Below are 11,062 nucleotides of genomic sequence, written 5' to 3'. Positions count from 1 at the left end.
TCTGTATCCTGGCAAGACACACCCCACCACCAGTGGTGCTTCCAGGGGCTACATAGCCACTTCTTCAGGGGCTGTGGGAAGAATGGACTGACGCCATCCTCCCTTTTCCCGAAAACAGTCTATCTACCTGTGTGTGGCACACTGTGGCTCTTTTCCCCACTAATGTGGCCGATTTTTACTCTAGGTAAACTTGGCATAACATTAAAGTTCACACACTGGAGGGGACAGAGGGGAGACAAGAGAGGACAATGAGGTAGTGCAAATATGATCAAGTACACTATACACACGCCTGCAAATGCATAATCAAGTCTACTCTTTTTATTTGTTTGTTTATTTATTTATTTTTTGTTTTTTGAGACAGGGTTTATCTGTGTAACAGAGCCCTGACTGTTCTGGGATTTGATTTGTAGACCAGGCTGGCTTTGAACTCACAGAAATCTGCCTGCCTCTGCCTCCCAAGTACTGGGATTAAAGGTGTGGCCACTACACCTGGCCAAACCTACTATTTTGTACAATTAATACATACCAACAAAAAAGGCTCGTCCCTGGGGGTTCTGAAGTGTCACTTGTAACCCATAAAGGACCTGCTCTGAGGCATGCTAGGAGATGACCAGACACCCTCACTTCCAACGGGATCCAACAGTCAGAGCAGCAACTGACTGACCAGGAGAAAACTGTGAGAGCAGGATGTCAGAGGGACAAGGATGCCATACAGTGGGCCAAACAGGGACAGGATGGGTCGGTGGCTGGAGGGATGGATGTGATGGCCACTCCCTATCCCACACCTGAAATCCTGGCTTCGGAGTCAAAGTCCTAGGGATAAGTTCTACTGGGAGGATGTGAGCCACATGCTGCCTATGGGTCGCTGAAGAGTAGGGGTAGTGGTGAGGGGGTCTTTTTCTTTTTTTCTTTTAAGACAAGTTCTCATATATCCCAGGCCGGCTTTGAACTTGTTTTCACCTTGAACCTATGATCCTCGAGTCTCCCCTCTCCGGTGCTGCGATTGCAGCTGTGTGGTGCTGGGGGTAGAACCCAGGGCTTTCTGAATGCTAGACAAGCCCTCTACCAACTGACCTACAGCCGAGCTCAGTTCTTCCTTTTCTGTGATCCAAGAAGCCATCATCTCTCTCAAGAACATACATGGAAGAATAAAGACTGAACTAGAGCAAGGTCGCACTAAGAAGAAGAGGACTACCAAGCATGGCACCCGCCGTTGCAATACTCACATTCAGCCCCACAGCTGAGCTTCACAGCTGGTCTGCATGGAACCCCATTCTGAGCATGCTGAAGGCAAGCACACAGGTCCGTCTGAGAGCCAGTGAGTCTTCCCTGAGCAGACACCTCTCTCTGTTCACCCTCTCTCAGATTCTGTGTCTTCCTAGTGGCACAGTCCGGTCACCTGGCATTAGGTTAGCCTCTGGGACCCAGTTTGAGGCAACACAGTCTAGAGTAGACCACAGCTTTGTGAATAAAAGTTTAAAACTGGGAAAGAAAAGGCCAGAGAGCCCTGCACAGATAAGGGCCAGTTGTTTTGTTTTAAACGTGTGCGCATATTTTAGATCTTGATACAGAATGGATTTCTTAATGTTGTGTGCTGCAGTGCAAAAGAGAAAGACTCCATGCAACAGAGTTCACATGGAGGGCTAAAAAGAAGGAAGGGGAGGGGAGAGACCGGCTTCTAGGGGCAGTAGCAGCAGAAGAGAAAAGAGAGGCAGAGAAACGGGGGGGGGGGGTGTCAGAGAGAGAAAGAGAAAGTGAGAGGTGGGCAGGGCCCTTTTAAAAGGGAATGTAGGGAATGTGCACGGAAGGTGCCCTTAGTGGCCTCAGCTGAGGATGGATCCTGTAAGGACCCCAAGGGCAGGCCAGTCCAGATGTCTGAAAACTAACATTCCCCCTTTTTATTTACTATAAGAAGGAGAGGAGTTAGACAGGGGTAGTAGGTGAGGCGGGGGTGAGGACACCGTGTTCTCCAGACTACTTCCTGCTGACCTGGGGGCACATCGTTCATCTTTGGGAGACCTGAGAATGCTGGGGTGCTGGTCACTTCCTGGAGTATCTGGCTCTTTCATTTCCCTGCCCAGGCCCTGTGGAACCGTCAGGCACCGCTGGGACCTGGCAAAATGCTGTTTGCAGTAGATCTATGTCAACTCCCTAGAGCACCTGATCCTTTCCATCACCACGGCATCACCGGACACTCTCCTATCCTATTTACCAGGATTACTGAGGGCAGTCATTTTAGAGTTGGAATCTTTTAAATAAAGGAACAGTAAAGAGTTACATTAGAAGCTGTTCTGTGAGTCTCTTTTCTGAATCTGGATGGATGTGAATACCTCTGGGGTGCTGTTGGTTCTCACCACTTGGACGTATTTAGTTGTCTTGTGCCTCCAGTTCTGCAGCTAACAGTTGGTAGTCCTGTAATAGCTGATTAGAAATGGTCAGAGATGTTTGAAGTACTGTTGGGGATATATAGAAAAGAAATTGAAGCAGAGAGTTGTTGCGGGAGGTCCTCCCACTCCTCCAGCCTATCACCGCTGAGGTACCAGCCCATTGGGGCATGGTTTCTCTCCCTTTAAAAAAGCGGCCACTTCCCTCTCCTCTCTCTTTCACTTCCTGCTCCGCTGGCGACTAGACTCCTTTCCTGGTTGCGTAGAGGGCTGTTGCCTGGGACAGTGATCTGTAAGTTTTTCCCCTTTAAATAAATACCACTCTAATAATCATAACCCCGAATTGGTGTGGCATTGTTTGTGACTTACGCCTTCATTTTGGCACCCAACGTTTGGTTTCAGAACCTCTCCTTTCCCCTCTCGCAGCCGCGAGTTCGGCTTGGCGGCCATGAGTTCGGCTTGGCGGCCGCGAGTTTGGCTAGGCGGGAGCCCTCCCTTCCTCAGCCGCCGCCTGTGCCTTGCAGCAGCGGCCTTGGACTCCCCACGTGGATTTAAACTCCACAGGCCCGCATAGTCTCTGCCCATGTGGTTTGCTCTTTTCTGAGTCATTTTTAAATCTCCCTTGCAAGTACAGCTCTTAAGTGGCGCGAACCAGAGCACGCAGTTGCTGAAAGCTGCAACCCCTCAGGGTGACTGTGTCACGTGGAGGCATAAGCGGCTTCCAGATTGCTCTTCTCTACCCCTGGATTCTGGGTTTCTGGTTCTGTCTCAGGAATTGATTTAATTACATTTACTTTGTTGAGAAACTTGCATTTTCCAGTTTTTAACATCTACTAAGGCACTGAAACAGGACCATGTTTTCACCGCGACTCTGCAACAGCGCCACCTGCTGGATAATAGGTAATATGGCAGTTTTCGTTTCTAACGCAAATTTTACTGCTTTGTTTTCACTAATACAATGGATTAGTAAACTTATATTTACTAATACAATGAATTACATCATACAAGGTTTATATGATAATGGGGATACCTTAATTTGCTTGTTACTAGGCCTCAGTTTTCTTTTCCATATTCTATCATTAAGGAAGAATACGGCACTCCTAAGAACGATTGAATCTTTACGTACTAATAATGAACAGAAGAATATGGCACTCCTAAGAACGATTAAATCTTTACGTACTAATAATGAACAGAAGAATATGGCACTCCTAAAAACGATAGAATCTTTACAAACTAATAATGAACAGAAGAATATGGCACTCCTAAGAATGATAGAATCTTTATGAACTAATAATGAACAACTAATTGACAGGATTAAAATTATTGAAAATCAGAGGTTATCTGAACAAGTGGATACTATGACAGACAAAATTGATTCCATATCCAAGGGTATTAGAAAGTTACCTGAAAGGGTTCAGGCTGTTGAATTTGACCTTCAGACTTTATCACAAAGTTTTGATAAGGTAACAGACAGAATGTACCTCCAAGATGGGAATCTACATGATATACAAGAAAAGTTTAAGGAGGACATGTTATCTTTGAAGGAAAAAATTAAAGCTTTGGAATCACAGGTGCAGAATGGGGACCAAAAAATAGATACCTGGAAATATATACAGGTCAGGAGATTCAGGATTCAAGAGAGACAATGATAAAAAGATTTGAAAAGATTGGGGAAATTATTGCAGCTGGTGAACAGAGTAAGGAGGCACAAGGACAGGATACAATGCCTCCACCAGCTATTAGAACTGGCTTACCCAGGGTTCTAGCGACATACCCTATACTTAATTCTGAAAAAGCATCAACTTCTAAAGGCTCAAAGGGAGTCAGAGAAGCTAGATGGACGCCAATAGCAATGAATGATCTGAAAGAAATTAAGCAAGCTGTTGTTAATTTTGGCTTGCACAATGCATATGTAAAGGAAATGATAAGGACTTGGGCTTCTAATGCTAGAGCTACTCCCCATGATTTCCATCAGTTAGTGTCTGCAGTTTTAGATAATGGACCTTCCTTGATGTTTGGAATTTATTTCAGAGAAGAATCCAAACATATGGAACAGCAAGGAAGAGCAAAAGGTATTGAGGTTTCCCAAGATCAAATTCTTGGTGCAGGAGAATATGCTGATCCACAGGTCCAAGCTCTTTATGACGATGAAGTACTGTGTCTATGTCACCAAGCAGCTTTAAATGCTTGGAATAGGATACAAGATCCAGCAAAAAGGGTTGAATCATATACCAGAATTAGGCAGGGACAGAGAGAACCCTTTATTGACTTTTTGCAAAGATTAATTAAGGCTCTGGACATAGGGGTAACAGACCCAGAAGCTAGACGAATACTTCTTGAATCTCTAGCTTTTGAGAATGCAAACATAGAATGCAAAAAGATAATTGGGCCTTTAAAGTCTAGATCAGCACCTATGGATGAATGGATTCAGCATACGATGAATGTTGAGACGTTTAGCTATAATGATGAATCTTGGGTAGGAGAAGCGATTTCCAAAGCAATGAGGAGACATCAAACTGCCAGGTGTTTTAATTGTGGTAAATTAGGACATTTGCAAAGGGATTGCAGGCAAAGAATTTCTAGGAATAATATCTCTTCTGGGAATGACAAAAATAGGAGACCTCAGCCTTCAGGTATACGTAGGAGATGCGGTAAAGGCAGGCATTGGTCCAACGAATGTAGGTCAACAACAGACAGACGGGGCAATCCGATATCATCGGGAAACTCCTTGGGGGGCCTCTCGCAGGCCCCCAAGCCAACAGTGGCCCAGTCATTCCCAGTCACAGTGGAGAACGTGCCTCACCAAGAAAATTAAAAGCTCCAATTTCTGCTGTAAAAAGTAATACTGGTCTAAATGAAGAATTACGTGTGGAGGATGAGTCAAAAAACCCAATAGGACAGAGTAAACGTATATTTTGGCAGACTTCTATTAATGATCAAAGACCAAAGCTAAGAGTCTGTATAAATGGCACTTTTATTGAAGGCTTATTAGACACAGGTGCGGATGTAAGTATCATTACCCCAGAATCTTGGCATCCGAATTGGCCTCTTCAAGAGGTAGATGTTCAGTTCCTGGGAATTGGAACCCTATCTCGTGTAAAACAAAGCACAAGATGGGTTGAATGCATAGGGCCCGAAGGGCAAATAGGAAGACTAAGGCCATATATAGCCAATATTGCCATAAATTTATGGGGCCGTGACCTGCTACAGCAATGGGATACCCAGATTAACATTCCTGTATTTCCAGGAACTCATAATTCTGGGAAGGATATGATGAGGTATTATGGAAAAAGGTCACCAGCCATTCAGGCTATACAAGAACATACAGCAAATACCAAACCTTTAGAGGTACCAACAACCCTACCTTTAAAATGGCTAACTGAGAAGCCAATATGGATCAAACAGTGGCCTCTAGCTGAAGATAAACTACAGGCATTGGAACAGCTGGTGCAAGAGCAACTAGATGCTCACCATATTGAAGAATCAACCAGCCCTTGGAATTCTCCTGTGTTTGTTGTAAAAAAGAAATCTGGTAAATGGAGAATGGTGACAGATTTAAGAGCTGTCAACAAAGTAATTCAACCTATGGGCCCACTACAATCTGGAATTCCTTTGCCTTCTCTGTTACCAAAAGGATGGCCTCTTATAGTTATTGATTTGAAAGATTGTTTTTTCACTATACCGTTACAAGAAAAGGATAGAGAAAAATTTGCCTTCACAGTGCCTACTTATAATAATTCTCAGCCTAATAGGACCACAGGGTATGCTCAATAGTCCTACACTGTGCCAATATTTTGTAAGTAAGCCATTGGAAATAATTCGTAAACAATTCCCCAAGTCCATCATTTATCATTACATGGATGACATCTTGTTATCTGATTCAAATAAAGATACTTTAGAAAGGATGTTTGAAGAAGTAAAGAAAGTCTTGCCTAGGTGGGGATTACAAATTGCCCCTGAAAAGATTCAAAGAGGAAATTCTATTAATTACCTAGGTTACAGAATAGGGTTAGAGAAAATTAAAACACAAAAGGCACAAATTAGGAGAGACCGGTTAAAGACTCTTAATGACTTCCAAAGATTGTTAGGAGACATTTCCAGTCTACGACCAGCTGTTGGGATAACACCTGATCTAATAGTTCATTTAAACAAAACCTTAGATGGTGATAAAGATTTGAATAGTCCAAGAGAACTGACAGCTGAAGCAGAAAAGGAACTGACAATGATTGAGGAAAAATTACAGGAGGCACATGTGGATAGGGTGAACCCAAATCTTAGCTGCATCCTAGTCATATTGCCTTCCAGAATTTCTCCTACAGGGATTCTAATGCAGAAGGAAGATATTATTTTAGAGTGAATATTTATACCTAATAAACCAAGTAAAAAATTAAAAGCTTATGTGGAAAAAGTCTCTGAATTAATTATAAAAGGTAAGCTGAGACTTCGTCAACTAGCAGGTATAGACCCAGCAGAAATTATAGTGCCTTTTACTACTGAAGAAATAAAAAAGTTATGGGAAGACAATGAACCGTGGCAAAGAGCTTGTGCTAATTTTTTGGGAGAAATTAATAGCAACTATCCCAAAAGTGGTAGACTTAACCTCATAAAAAGAACTTCTTGGATTCTTCCTAGAATTGTACGTGATGCTCCAATAACTGGAGCCCGTACGTTCTATACTGATGCAAATAAATCAGGGAAAGCAGGTTACAAGTCAGATGAATTGAGTAAGGTGGAACAAAGCCCTTATAATTCTGTCCAGAAGGCAGAATTATATGCCATTCTCATGGTGCTAAAGGATTTTAAAGAACCTCTTAATATAGTTACAGATTCACAATATGCAGAAAGAGTTATCTTGCATATTGAAACCGCTGAATTTATACCAGATGACACAGAGTTGACTTCATTGTTTATCCAGGTACAAGACATAATCAGGAACAGGCTTTGTCCGATGTACATAACACACATCCGGTCCCATACAGGTCTGCCTGGTCCTCTAGCCCAAGGCAACGCTGAGATTGATCAATTATTGATTGGAAGTGTGTTGCAGGCCTCAGAATTTCATAAGAAGCGTCATGTCAATAGTAAAGGCCTAAAGAAAGAATTTTCCATTACTTGGCAACAAGCTAAGGACATTATAAAGAGATGTCCTACTTGTTCTTTCTATAATCAAACACCGTTGCCTGCAGGGAGTAACCCAAAGGGTACTAAGAGAAATGAAATCTGGCAGATGGATGTGTTCCACTTTATGGAATTTGGTAAATTAAAATATGTACACCACACCATAGACACGTATTCAGGTTTTCAATGGGCTACTGCCCTGAGCTCAGAAAAGGCTGATTCAGTAATCACACATTTATTGGAAGTTATGGCCATCATGGGTATACCTGCGCAAATAAAGACAGATAATGGTCCGGCATATGTATCTAAGAAAATGAAACGCTTTTTTGATTATTATAATATAAAACACATTACAGGTATACCAAATAATCCTACAGGTCAGGCAGTTATAGAAAGATCAAATCGTACTATAAAGGATATGCTGAACAAACAGAAAGGGACTGAAAATACCCCCAGAAATAGATTACATAATGCTTTATTAACCTTGAATTTTCTTAACGCTAATGAGAAAGGAACGACAGCAGCAGAAAGACATTGGATAATGGAAAAGTCTGCTGAACTAAATCAACCGATTTATTTCAAAGATGTGCTGACCTCTCAGTGGAAGCCAGGAGATGTGCTACGTTGGGGAAGGGGTTTTGCTCTTGTTTCCACAGGAGAAGAAAAATTGTGGATACCATCAAAATTAATAAAGTTTCGATTTGAAGAGGAGAAACCTCTTAGAAAGGAGAAATGACAACTCATCCACAACGATGATATTCATACAGGTGGTAAGAAAAACATATAGAATGGGGGCAGGGTTCTGTTCTTATCTCCACAGGAAAACACTCATCTTTGAGAAATTCAAGGGACCCTGGATGTTTGGATACTGACAGATGGAAAAATACCTGCCCAATAGGAAATATCAAGACAACTGAATGGGTTGTGTAAGTAATATTAAACCATATTTCTAAATTTATAAAGCTGGTTTTGAAGTTGGACTCTGGCTCAGTCCCTCTCCAATTCCAAGCCTGTTAGTAAGAGAAAAACCCAGAGTTTCTGGAGTTTCTGTCTCATGTCAAGAGCCATGATGTGGGACAGAAAGAAATATGAGTTTAGAAAACATCTTTGCTTTTCTTCATATCTATCATGCCTTTCATTGAATATATATATATATATATATGTCTATATATGTCTATATGATTAATGTTTAAGTTTTTCACAATGAACAATGAGTTTTTCCTGAAGTGACATTTGAAGTTTCCAGGAAGAAGATGGGGCCCCATAACAACAACTCCACCTGGTTGATATGACGTCATGATACTGATAATGCTACTACAAGACCTGCTTTGGATACCAGCTGCACAAGACAGTTCCAACTTGGTTAGCTGAAATGGTGCACATCTTATACAACATTTTGGCCAGACCTGCACGAAAATACTCAGAGACTATTTGCAATTTTAAAAGACATTATCTTGAAATTTAACCATCATTTTACTTTCACAGGATCCCCCAGGAAGAACGTCGCCCCTATGACAGCTGGAAGTAATTCTAGAGAACGACGTCCCCTCTCCCAGTAAAGTTTGCCCTTGGGTTTAGGGACATCATTTAGGGGTTGATTATAATTAGTATATGATTGAGGGTTGGAGGAGGAATTTTATAAGCTCAGGGATCATTTTGAAAAAAAAAAAGAGGGATGATGGGATAATAGATTTGTAATTGTGAGTTACTGTCTTTAGACAAATATATTGGTATAGATTCTTGTATATTCATGCAAAGTTAAATTATATTGACTATTGTACGCATGCATGTTTCTACCTCTGTTTAAAACATTTTTTATGTATTGACATATATTGTATTGATATATATTGTATATATTTACCATATTGCAGTGTACATTTCTACCTCTGATTAAGATACTTATATAATATTTGTGTATTGATATATATTTACCTACTGCAATGTATATTTGTACATTGTTTATATTTGGAGGTCATTGTCCTCATTTGTTTCACAGTCGTTTATTGTCTTAGTCTTTAAGTTAGATAGATATTGAGAATTATATAGACTAATAGTCATCTAAGTTTGTCATTTATAATAGACTAATCAGGTTCTTTAGATATATAGAGATTATACTCAGTATAGATAGATAATCTTCAACTTCTTCAAAGAGCTGTAGAAAATGGCCTTTAATCTAACTCAGAGTTTTGTGGTAGTGAGACACAATTGCTCCTGGCAACACCACTCTATTCCCGAGAGAATGTTGAGCACCAAAGACACTCCACCTGGAGCCTTCTTTTTGGCAGAACTGGCCTTGGGGCAAAGAAATGCCCATACCTCAACGACTGACAAAGATACAGAGCGTGCATCAATGGATAAAACAGGGCTGTCATATCCTGCCAAGACAGGGTGAGATAGTTTTGAAAAGTTGCTTGCCTTTGAAAATGGTATGTCAGTTATGTTAGGCCTTAGCCAAAGTTGGTTGCTTCAACGCTGCTAATGTGACTTTGGGTGATTGCCCAGGTAGCCAGTTGTCTCTGTGATTTGTTGCATGTTTTGGAAGTTGTTTTACTAAACTTCCTAATTACCCAGGTAACATTATTTCCCTTCTCAGATCTTTGATGGGGTTGAAGACTATATAAATGTAGTTACTTTCTCTCATGACTTGGCCAAGTTATTTATTATACAAGACCTAAGCTAGTTAGAATAGGATATTTGTACTTATTGTATATAATTTCATAGTAGGTTTAGAACTCTCTTATTTAAACAAAAGGGGGAGGTGTTGCGGGAGGTCCTCCCACTCCTCCAGCCTATCACCGCTGAGGTACCAGCCCATTGGGGCGTGATTTCTCTCCCTTTAAAAAAGCGGCCACTTCCCTCTCCTCTCTCTCTTCACTTCCTGCTCCGCTGGCGACTAGACTCCTTTCCTGGTTGCGTAGAGGGCTGTTGCCTGGGACAGTGATCTGTAAGTTTTTCCCCTTTAAATAAATACCACTCTAATAATCATAACCCCGAATTGGTGTGGCATTGTTTGTGACTTACGCCTTCAGAGAGTGGCTGCTAAAGATGGGAGAATGAGGAGAAGAATTAGAAAGAAAAGCATCCTCTTCCATAGTGGTTCTCAACCCAGTAGAAAGCAGATTTTGAAGCAATGAAATAGAAAGTGGAGAATTCTTTCTCTGTTTCCTGACTGTCTGGTCCAAGGAACACTGAGGCAAGATTTGATTTGAAAGGAGTGCTCAGTGAGTCTCTAAAAGACACCCCAAGAGGAGCGAGGAGATGTAGGACACAGTTCCCAAGGATGAGGCAGAGGAAGAGAGAGAAAGAAGATCCAAGGCCTGAATACACTGGCATTCCAGGGAGGACCAGGCTGAGTGGGCACAAGCTGTTTCAGTGCATCCTCACTCAAGAACAGGGGCCAAGGGCTCTGAGCCCAAGAGAAACAGTCACCTGGTACCAGGACTTTGGGAAAAGCCAGAAGACAAGGAGAGGACTGTGCTTGAGAAAGGAAGCCTCACATCCGGGGAATGTTTCAGAGGCAGGTAGCTCCGCCAGAGACCCAGTTGCCAATATTGAATAAA

This window comes from Microtus oregoni, unplaced genomic scaffold (assembly GCF_018167655.1).
Source record: "Microtus oregoni isolate MIOR12 unplaced genomic scaffold, Mior012 000035F_ref0000213, whole genome shotgun sequence".
Lineage (NCBI taxonomy): Eukaryota > Metazoa > Chordata > Mammalia > Rodentia > Cricetidae > Microtus > Microtus oregoni.
Note: the sequence above shows the minus strand (reverse complement) of the source record.